Here is a 10,964-nt window from a genome sequence, read left to right on the forward strand (position 1 = left end):
AAAAACATTCCAGGTCCTTGTGGCTGCCAGATATATATAGCAAACTGAAATAACTCCTCATGAATTTCTAGTTGGAATGCGCTTCTGCATCATTTGTGGAGGGAGACATCCAGACATGGGTCCTGGTTATCCTGACTGGGATGTGGTTAGGATAGCCACGGACTTCAGCAAGGTACACTGGTGTGATGAGAACAGAAATTAGCTTTTAATTGCTTCTAAAATAGGATGTCTGAAAGAATAATCTTTTCTGACTCCAGAAATCAGAGGAAATGGAGACACAAACCTCACACCGGCACCCTTCAGAAAAGGGGCCCAGAAGACAGTGTTACCCCTGGTTGACTGGGGATGGCACCACCTGGAGAAGGCAGTGTTTTGCAGGACGCTGGTACCTGCACCACTGAACGCAATGAATGCCGTGATACAGAAAAGAGAATAATTACTCTTCAGAAGAGGAGCAGAACCAAAGCCAAGCTTTGTGAGCAGTCCCACCACCCCAGGCTGCTTCCCACTGGCACACTGGGCTTCTCACGCAGCTCTGGGGCTTTCCAAGTCACATCTCTCATGCTCGTGCACAATTAGCACTAACCTGAGGACACCTGGCACTGCTGACTCGCCAGGGCTGGGGCGGCAGGACATCAGTGCTGTGTCTGATGTGTTGGGTTGCTTCTAGCCAGCCCTGTTTCTGCAGAGCCAGAGGGGACTGTTCCGTGGCTCCATGCCTACGTGTGACGCCTGCGCCTGGTCCCTGGAGGCAGCCTGACCCCGGCTTCCTTCCCAGCCTCTCTGAACTCCCGGGTCCTCGGAGGAACAGCACCACGATATTTTTAGGCTGTTTACAAAGACAGAGCAGGACATTTCTGTGCGGCTTGCAGTGAGCAAGCATGAGTTATGTAGTCAGCAGGTCAACTGGCAGCCATCTGGGCAGCAATGCAGCGGTGGTTTGCCTGGGTAGATGCTGGCATCAGAGAAGGAAAGAGCACCAGAAAAAGCACCAGGAGAACATGACCATTTTGCCTTTCCTTTAATAAACTTTTCTTCGTCTGAGGCTCCTCCGAGTGCCGGGATTTTGAGCCTCCCCCACCAGTGACGCAGCTCTGCAGGAGCAGTGGCACCGCAGGAGCACACAGGCTCCTGCTGCTCCCCTCTCTCATTTCTGGAGACCATGAGGCCAGAAGGAACCTCAGGAATCCCATAACCGGATCTCCTACATGGTCTCCAGTGAGAGCATTTTTGACTTTATCAATTTCTTTTTTGAATCGCGATGCTTGGGCTAAGCACAGCAGCCTACGAGCAATGGCAATAGTTGTCAGTAAAGTAACCAACCTTCTTTAGCTCCTCCTTAAAGTCGCCTGGAGTTTGTGCGCACACATCATGTTAGCCTTTTGGCCATCCTGTCATATGCGGAGCAGTGTGTCATCTTCCCCGTTCTTTGCAGACCTTTTCAGGGTCACAGATGCCCATATCCTCACATCTTAAATACTTTTTAATTGGAGTAGTATTGTCCTATGTGTTGTTTGCATACAGGTGTGCTTCTGTAGGCTTGAAGTCCCCACGCCTCTGCGTCTCACCAGTGCTGGGGAGAGGACACCAGGTAGGTGCCACCTGGTCTGGGTCAGTATGAATGCACTAAAGCTCATGCTGTAACACCAGTGAATGCCGTTTTTCCTTCTCTCAGCACTTACAAGTGGTGAGGTTTTTTTCCAGTTAGTAGGTTTTGGTGTGGACAACATTATAGTTCCTTCACCAAATGCCACTTCAGTCCTGTAACACCTGCCTGTGTTGCAAGGGATGGGGGCTGTGCATGGCAGAGCACTGGCTGATGTTCATCACGCTTCCCTGCTGCCCCTGGCCTCAGACCCCGAACCTCTCCTTAAAGCTAAGGAAGGGTGTCTCCAGGCTTCCAGCCAGGAACACATCAAAACCTGCTCTGCTCTGCAGCCAGGAGAGACTCAGCCCAGCTAGCCATCATTTGCTCTTCTTCACAGAGTCCGGGGCAAGCCAAGAAGCAGCCGTATTAGAGCTCTTGCATCTGGTGCAGAGTAGTAAATACTACCCATGGCTCTGTCCCTTATATTTAGGAAAAACCTGTCCATGCTACTTTCTTACAGCCCAGTGAAACTCACTTGCAACTGTCTCTTCTGGAAGGTCACCCAGGTCAAAACGACTTGACACAAGATGTTTCATCTCAAAGCAGGGCTCAGCAGAGCTGTGTGCTCAGACACAAGCCCAGCAGAGGCCAGGCTATGGGCAGCCGATACATACAGGTGGGGAAAGGATGTCTTGAAGGAGGCTTGAGCCAACACAAGTCTTTGGTGGTGACTGCAAGACTAGAAAGGTGGGTAAATCTCAACCCATACAGAGCCAAATCACCCTACAGTCCCTAAAAAATACGTTCAGAGGGCCTGGCCCTAATGCTCTTGTGGGTAGAGCTGGGCAGGTCGGAAGTGCTTGGTGCTGTGCTGAGATGAGCAGGAGCAGCGCGGGCTCAGCCCGGGGGGGAGCATCTCTCCCCACTGGCTCAGCCGGCCATGGCAGAGTTCTGCCCTGCTCAGTGAGAGCCCCAGGAGCAGCTTGAGCAGCTTCAACAAGATGGCTACTGCTGGGAGAGGAGGCAGTGACCTGGTTGAGTGGGGGGACAGCCTTGTCCTGCCCCTGGGTAAGGCTGGCTGCCTCCTGCAGCGCCCTGAGCATCTCCAGCCCAGGCCAGCTCTCACCTCCCTGCCACTTCCACCAGACATGTTCAGGGCTCCACAACATGCCCTGCTGTCTACAGAGCTGCCGGCACAACAAAAAACACTGCTCCTATACACTCTGTTTTGTACAGGCAAGGCAGGAGAAGAGAGCACCAGGTCACAATGTAAATATAAAGCCTGCGGTGAACTCCCTTGAAGATAAAGCAACCTCTGCTTGTGATGCCCGTGCGGGAGCTCCCCCCATCCAGGGTCTGTCAAACCCCTCAGAGGATCTTGTGCATTCAGCACTGCAGGTGTGCTGTGCAGAGGCAGTGAGGGCAGGGGATAAGGGTCTCTGCCTGGCCCAGGTGCACACCCTGCATTAGCCCGGGGATGGAGCTCGGCCAGGTACTGCTGGGAGAAAGGGAGGCAGCACCGCACAAACTGGAGGGGACTCTCTGCTCCAGCCAGCTCTGCCTCCCAGCCACCACCCCGTGACACGGCGGTAGGCAGGGATGCAGCATGAGCTACGGCATGCTTCATTTTTTTAGGATTACGTACAGCTTCATTAGTCTTTGGGCAGAAGGGGAGGGACTGCTGTCTCCCTGGGTGCTTGTGACAAAGCTGCAAAACATTTGTCAAGGCAACCGGCTTTCTGGGAAAAGCCCCCGACAGACCAGGGGAGGAGAGCCAAGGGGTGCACCTGGGCCCCCACACCTTCCCACTGCGGCAGACGGCTGTCTCAGGAGAGCCACCTGGGAGACCTCCAGCATGGAGCACAACCTGCCACGCAGGGAAAAGGAGAGGAGCCAGCCCCAAACACGCTGCTAAATCTTTACTTCCCAGCCTTTACTTCCCACTATGCAGCGGTTGGACTGGCACAAAGTGATTTGTTTCAAAAGGCTCTGGCTTGTCTCCCCCTTGAAAGCTCTCTGTGTGGTTTATATTATGCTCCAAAACAGAAATAAATGGTTGAAAGTGTGACTCACTGCAGGAGTTTCTTCCCTTTCCAAATGCAGCCCAGACATCAAGGTGCAATGGAGGGATGCGAGGACCAGACGTGGCTCTGAACAAGGTGTCGCTCAGTGCACCGAGTGACTGCAGCGTTTGGCATCCTGCTGGGCCCTCACTCTTGCTGAGGGATCCCCACGGGCTTTATTTTCTTATCCTCTGCATTGACTCAGAAATACAAGTGCATTGAAGAGTTCCCTAATTCCATCATCGGAAGGCCTTATCACAATATTGTTTTTAGAAGAGAACAGATACAATAATATTAGGCAGAAGAAAATGTATCGTTTGCTCTACTGAATACGGTTGCTTTCTTGGTGTTAACTTTGGTTTTAACACCATTAAGTAGAAGAACATGATTGAACTCAGCCACAATAACTTATAACGCCTCTGTTGTTGTACAGAAAACAATACGAGTATGAAGAATCACTTTGACAAAGCAAGGAGTTTGTCATACCTAATTTTCCCCCATCTTTTTGTAATGTAAGTCTATCAAACACACTATATTAAAAATAATTTTTCTCCTCTGACAAATAACAGATCATGTTTGATATCTACAGAAACTTGAAAAAATGAAGCTCTAACCCATATCACCAACAATGGCACGTGTACCAGCACAGCCCTCAGGACAAAAGCCCGTGCTTCTGGGGCACGTGTTATGGTAGCAGGGAACAGCTTTGGCCAAACGAAGTGCCAGAACGGCTGTCATGAAAGGCTCAATAGAATTAAAATACCTTAAAGAGCAGAGTTCCAGATTGCCAAAAGCCCATTAGCTTGTATTTGGAATAAGAGACAATATCTATGGATTTTTAAGATAGCTATAGCTTGGGTTTTTAAGAATTACCTAAATTGTGTCACCTGGGAAGGGATAGGCTGAGTTCAATCAGAGGTATACACTTTTTCATAGGAAATTATTGAATGAGTTTCTATTTTTGAAGTGTTATTTTCTAAAGCAAAACATATTTTGATATACTGTTTCTCTCAATGTGTGTGTGTGTGCATGTATGCGTGTATATTTTCCAATTAATATCAGGGTTACTATTTTACAACTTCTTTCTGAGAAACCCAGAATTGCAATAAACTCTAGTTCTGAAGGCTGATCTTTGTGATATGCTCCAGGACCAGAAGTGGGAGTTTGTGCCTTTACACCACCTGAGGACAGTGGGATAATGCAAACCTTCCTGAGAAACAGCAAATGCCTGAACTCTGAGCTCCTCGAAAGGCTTTCTGATCATGCTGAGCCTTATTCATACCATCTGGAAGAGCTGTAACTTAAGTTCTGGCTATTGCTTTACAGAAGAAAGAGACCATCCACCTGGCAGAATTTGTTTCTCCTGCTCCTCAGTAACATTCATGCTCCATACTCCTACTGACCAAGACTGACCCAGGTCCTACTGACCTCCTACAACCCTACATGCACACGTGATAAACTCTCACCACTTCCAATGGACTGTAGTGTTAATCTGGCATGATGGGCTCCACAGCTGCAAGCAGTAACTATGGGTTTGGTGCTACTGTTCAGACCAGCTCAGACTCCTTTGTGCCAGTCATGACCAGGCCACACAAATTAAAGCTAGGATTTTCAAAGCGGTTTGAAGACCTTGGAGACCCCCAAATCATAGATCTTACACACAAATACAACTCCCAACGTTCTATTCCTCCACCAAAAGTCTGAAGCTAATCCAACAGCCTCTTTGCTCCATCCTTGGGGAGAAGCGTATCGTGCCTCACTCACAGCATCAATAAACTTCCAAATTAAAACTTAACTTCAGCCCAAAGAATAACTTGCTTCTTGTTTTGGAAAAGGAACGGGGATGTTTGCAATAGCAGTTAAGCCCCTTGGCACCTCTGAAAGATCTTCTTATAAAGAGTGAAGTGTCTGTAGGCTCAGAGGAAAAAAGAAATATCTCAGTTTGGTGGTTGCAGCTTCGACTTATTTTGAATACAGTCTCAGGGCTGGAGAGAGGGACGCCCCGCTGGCAAGAGAACAGCAGATTGCTGGGTGGCAATACTGCTACAAAATCTCCTGTCTCTGCAAAGATGAAAGCAAGCCACAGGTGGAAAGGGCTATGCAAAACCCACCGAGCTTCTTAAAAAAATTATCTAGAAAGCCATTTCAGTAACTAGAACATTTATTACTCTTGCCCTGCTTGAGACGCTGCCAGCTGGGGACGGGGACCACATGCCGCAGAGGAGCAACACCAGAGGCACTTTGCTTAGCAAGCCCGGCATTTGCCTCTGTGCTACACGGCGCAGCCCCAGACCCCGCCATCCCCAAGCTGTCATCGGGCCCTGCGCGTGGGCCAGCGGCCCAAGGCTCTGCTCTGTGCACATCTGCGCTTGGTTACACACAGCCTGAGAGCTTGGAGTATAAGACTTGTGGACAGGTAGCTGGACAGCTAGGTGGACAGATAGAGATATTATTTTTGACATCCTGGAAAGGCTTCTTGAAAAACCATGCAGGTTCAAGTTCATATTCTTCTGTAAACACCACAAACCAAGAGGAGCCCAGAACTAACCCTTAGCCTTGTCAGCACAGGCTGATTCCCTGAGCAGCAGCCACCCCAAAATCCCACATTGCACTGACCACACCAGCCCCAGATTTCCCGACAGTATCAGGTAGAAGAAAAAGAAGAAAAGAAATCTTTAGAAAATGGGCTTTGTGGCAGTCATTCTTAAGAGCTTTCCAGTTATGCTTTGGCTTGTAGATACCAATTACACTTCAAGAAACACCAAGGAGATACTAGAGATGCTGATCTTAAGAAGTGAAATGGGAAAGTTTGAGGGTCAGCACCCTGAAGGCAGGGTCAGGCTCTCGGATCCCAAGAGCCCCCTTGGACCTATCTAGTGTGGTTATTTTAATTTTTTAAATTTTTAAAGACAAGTCAATGTTAAGGTCAATAAAAACAATCTGGTGTTGTTATTTATTTATTTGTTTTTAAAGACAAGACAACGTGAAGGTAAAAATCTGGACTTAGCCAGGGAAGCAAACTGTTTCTAAGGGTTTCTCCCATGCACTTGCACCTGTCAAGAACAAGAAGTTCTTGGCTCCAGCCAAAGAAAACATTATGTATATTTTTTGTCCAACAGTTGCAAGTGGCTGTTTCCATATGCTTTCACTATGCAGTATGCCAGAAACCTTCCTGCAAAGCACAGGCACCAGACAAGCCTCTTGGGGGGTGTAACCACGCGTGTTCCCAGGTGATTGATACTTGGCACCAAACTCACCCGCCTGCTCCTCCTAGGACTTGCCCACTTCCCGGCAGCGCTGATCAAGCAGGGCTGCAGCACAGCCACTCTGAGTAGCATGGCTCCTGCTGGGTGTGCAGCAGACCAGTCTGCCTTTGTGGGGCACCGGCCCAGCCCCGGCAGACATTAAATGGTGCAAAATCCAGGGACCCTGGAGCGACAAAGGTTAGCTCTTGATCTAAACTCTTCGTGGATGATCGAAGCAGCCTCAGATTTTGTGCAAATATACACAACAGTTGGGATGCTCAAATCTCAAGTCAAAAGCTGACCTTCCCCACGTGCTAGGGGTTGGCTTGACCCAGGTTTTGGTTTAGCTTCATGGCTGTAATAGAGCTACTAATATTCATTGTGGAGTACCAGCAGAACGAACCTGGTTAGAGCTTTGCTCTGCCTTCACACCGGTCCTCAGGACTGCCCCCTCCTTTACAACCCCCGTCCTGCAGGTGTCCATCCTTAACCCTGGTATAGCTCTGACAGGCACAGATTTCTAGACTGAAAGGATCAAATTGGAGATTTCACGTTTCACTTGTTTTAGTCAAGCTACTTGCCACTACTTACTCTCTTATTTTTGCCCAAGTTGTTCATTAGAGTCTTTGTGAACGTCAGCAACACCCAAGAGCATAATGGCAACAAATGGCAGAAGGAAGAAAATACGAACTGGAACAGGATTTCCCTATTCAGCCTTGCATCAAATTAGCTCCTACTGCAGTCAGTGCAGGCAAAAGCTGAGTAATGGATTTTTTTTTTACTCCCTGTCCACTAAAAGCTTTGGAGTTCAACTTAAAAATAACCTCAGCACTGCCTTCCAGTGCTGGGCTGCCTGCAATAGTTGTTAACAGGACACGACAGTACTATGTGCATTCAGAGGTGCTCTGGAAAGGTTTACCTCCATCACGCCTGGGTTTATCCAGAACTTCTGTATTGACTTCACTCTGAAAATCTGCCAGATCTGAAATCAAAGCTCTGGAAGAAACTCCTTGTACTCACCTACCAAGTATTCCTCCCTGCTCCCAAGAGCATATGTATTTTTACCACAATATACCAGGCTTAAAGTCCCCAAAGCTCCTTCCAGCAACATCGCTGTTCTGGAAGGAGGTTTTATTTAGTGTGCATTTCATAAGCACTGATTTCATCCTGCCATGCAACACTCACACTTTCCCCCCCAAGCAACAGGCCAGCAGCGTGTTAGTCTGTGCACTAACTAGTTTCTCAGAAAACGAATTTTTGCTATGTTCTCCTGAGCTTTTTATGCATCATTACCCAAAAGCTGGTATCTAAGGGAATATTTCTTAATTTACTCCTTCAGGCTTATTTCTGGGCTTGTCCTCACAACTGCTTGCGATCGTACAGCTTTAAGCATTACTCGTGCGCCTTGAGAAGAGACTGTTGGGCACTGCGCAGCTGACTGACACCTTCATATTTTAAAATATCTACAAAACTCCAGCCAAAGAACAAGCATAAATACTGAAAGCTAGAAATCAAATTCTAGATAAATCTGAAGATTTGCAGCTCCATATACAAACCAGCAGTTCAAAAAACCCACTTGGTCCCACAAGTGAAAAAAGCAGCACGGGTGAAGGTAAGTACTCTGGTGCGACACACCAGCACGACACGCAACGCAGCAGCATTAAAAGGAGCACACTTGCCAAAACAGTAGAGGTATTTTCATTCCTTGATCAGGGCCATAGCCCTGATGTTTGATTCACACCAGCACAGGCTTAAATATGCCTTTGGACTGACCTGCGAGGCGTTTTTCCCTTGCGCTCTTCCAGAAGCCATCCCATGCCTTGCCGGTGGAGGCCCTGGGGTGGTCGCTGAGGCATCGCCTCAGGCGGGGCTTCCCTGGCGCCTCCATCCTCGCCCGTACGGATCCAGCGTCTCGGAGAGAAATTGCAGCACGTTAGGACCACAGCAAATCCATTCTCCTAGCTTTTGCCTCTTAAGCTGGACTGGAAAAGTTTCTGCACAGGAGAAGTCTGCAGGTAGTTCATGAACATCCCTCTGGCAAGACGGGGGAGCAGAGCCCAGGGCAGTGGCCCCCGCTGGGGTCCCCACCACGGAGCTCGGCCCAGCTCTGAGGCTCTGCTTCCACCTCGTATAAACACAGCCGTTCCCTGCCACGCAGGGTAATAAATAAAGAGTGAGGCTATGCCTGTTTCTGGGAGCACTGTACCTTTGCATTCTCAACTGTGCTGCATTAACCGTCTGTGTAATGGCTTCCTCCTCCCTTCAGAGCTTACTAATTTACAGTGTCTGTGAGGCTGGTTGTGTGCCTGCCATCTCCTTTACTAGTATGCAGTTGTTTGGGATGATTTTTTGTTAAGTTTGGGGTTTTTTTTTAATATTTATTTTGAACAGAACAGCCTGGCCTAGAAGCAGAATGGGATGTTTTTCCTGTGTTACGGGATTAACCTGAGTGAAGGTTTTGTGCAGACACCATTCAAACAGAAGAGGTCTCCAGGACTCAGATTAATCAGTTACATGAGGAACATCCTCAGAGAAAACTTGCTCCAAAGGCACTCTCTCCTGTGCTATGCACTCTCTAAGTGGCGATGGGGACATACAAAAATCCTCTGTCACCTACCCATTCAGTTATGTGCCTGGAAATAGTGCCCATATAAGTGTGTTCTTATAAGAGCACACTGAAAAAAGTAGAGGCACACCCAATTATTAAATTTAGGTTTTGTCCCCATCTGGGACGTGAGAATGAAATAGTTTTACAATGAGAGCCACTGTGTACGTACAAAAAGCAAACACCTGACACGTAGCTCAGCACTGATGAAGCTCCTTGGCAAAATCAGTCCTGGAAGAGAAAAGCAATTAATGGGGAGATAACCTGAATGGAAGGTGACTATGAATGACTGCTGGACAGGCTTCACACATCTGCCGTTTCTATTTCTGGCATCAGGTTTGGGTCTGATATCTCACAGGAATGAGTTTTGATGGTACTTGTTGAAGCAAGTTCAGCTCACAGCAACACTTACCAGGCTGCTCCAGCACACACACCACTGACACACACACTTGCCTATACCTCAGTTGATAAATCCCCAAACCCCCACAGCTGGATGCTCCTCACTGAGCACACAATTGCATCCAGGGGAGGTCTGAGAGCACCACGGGAGTCTTTAAAGCTGACGCCTTATGTTGCGGACTGATGCTGCAAACCTGCATCCTGATTAAGACAACTTCATTAATGTCCCTCAGTGGAAAGAAATCCAAGGACTGGAGGCGCAGCTGATGACAGGCACAATGACTGCTCTGAGCCTGTGAACTGCAGCATTAAGCATCCCCTCCTCAGAGCTGCCACGTGATTCAGACCTGCAGAGCAGACCAAGTAGTTCTCAGCCACATGTAATGCATTTGATACAACGAACTTATACGCGTAGCTGATGTTTTGGCCTGTATTTCTAAGGCACTTGAAGTTAGCATCACGATGAAGAGAAAGCACTAAGTATATGCTTCTATTTCAAAAAGTGTTTTGGTTTTGGACAAATGCAATCCCCAGATATAATCGCAGGTGTATCTGGGCCATGCAAACAGCTATGGGAAATGCTCAGAGCAGTGAGCTTATCCTGCACAGGACGGTTTGCAGACTCCTCCCTGGCCACATTCAGGGTGCATTACAGGGAATTACCCTTCCATGAAGATGAGACTTAACATGATGAATGCATTTAGGTTTAAAACCAATGTAAGCAGCCACCTGAAGAGTGACGACAGACGCACATATCACAACTTGTGCAAGAGGCTGGTTTCCATCCTGATGCCCGGTGATCTGTGTGGGGGACACAGAGACAACCTGAGTCCTCTGAGGGCAAAGCGGATCTCCTTTGCACTGGGCCCACAGCAGCTGGGGGCATCACACAGCCCTTGGACTCAGCTGCTGCTCAGAAGAAGGAAAAAGCACCAAAAGCAGCTGGGACAGAGACAGCAAAGTAACAAAATTATGTTCATTTTGGTTTGCTTGATACATTTAATGTCACCTCCCACTGTAGTTATGCTGGCAATGCTTCTAACCAAACCCAGAGCTTTTTAATA

This window comes from Mycteria americana, chromosome 8 (assembly GCF_035582795.1).
Source record: "Mycteria americana isolate JAX WOST 10 ecotype Jacksonville Zoo and Gardens chromosome 8, USCA_MyAme_1.0, whole genome shotgun sequence".
Lineage (NCBI taxonomy): Eukaryota > Metazoa > Chordata > Aves > Ciconiiformes > Ciconiidae > Mycteria > Mycteria americana.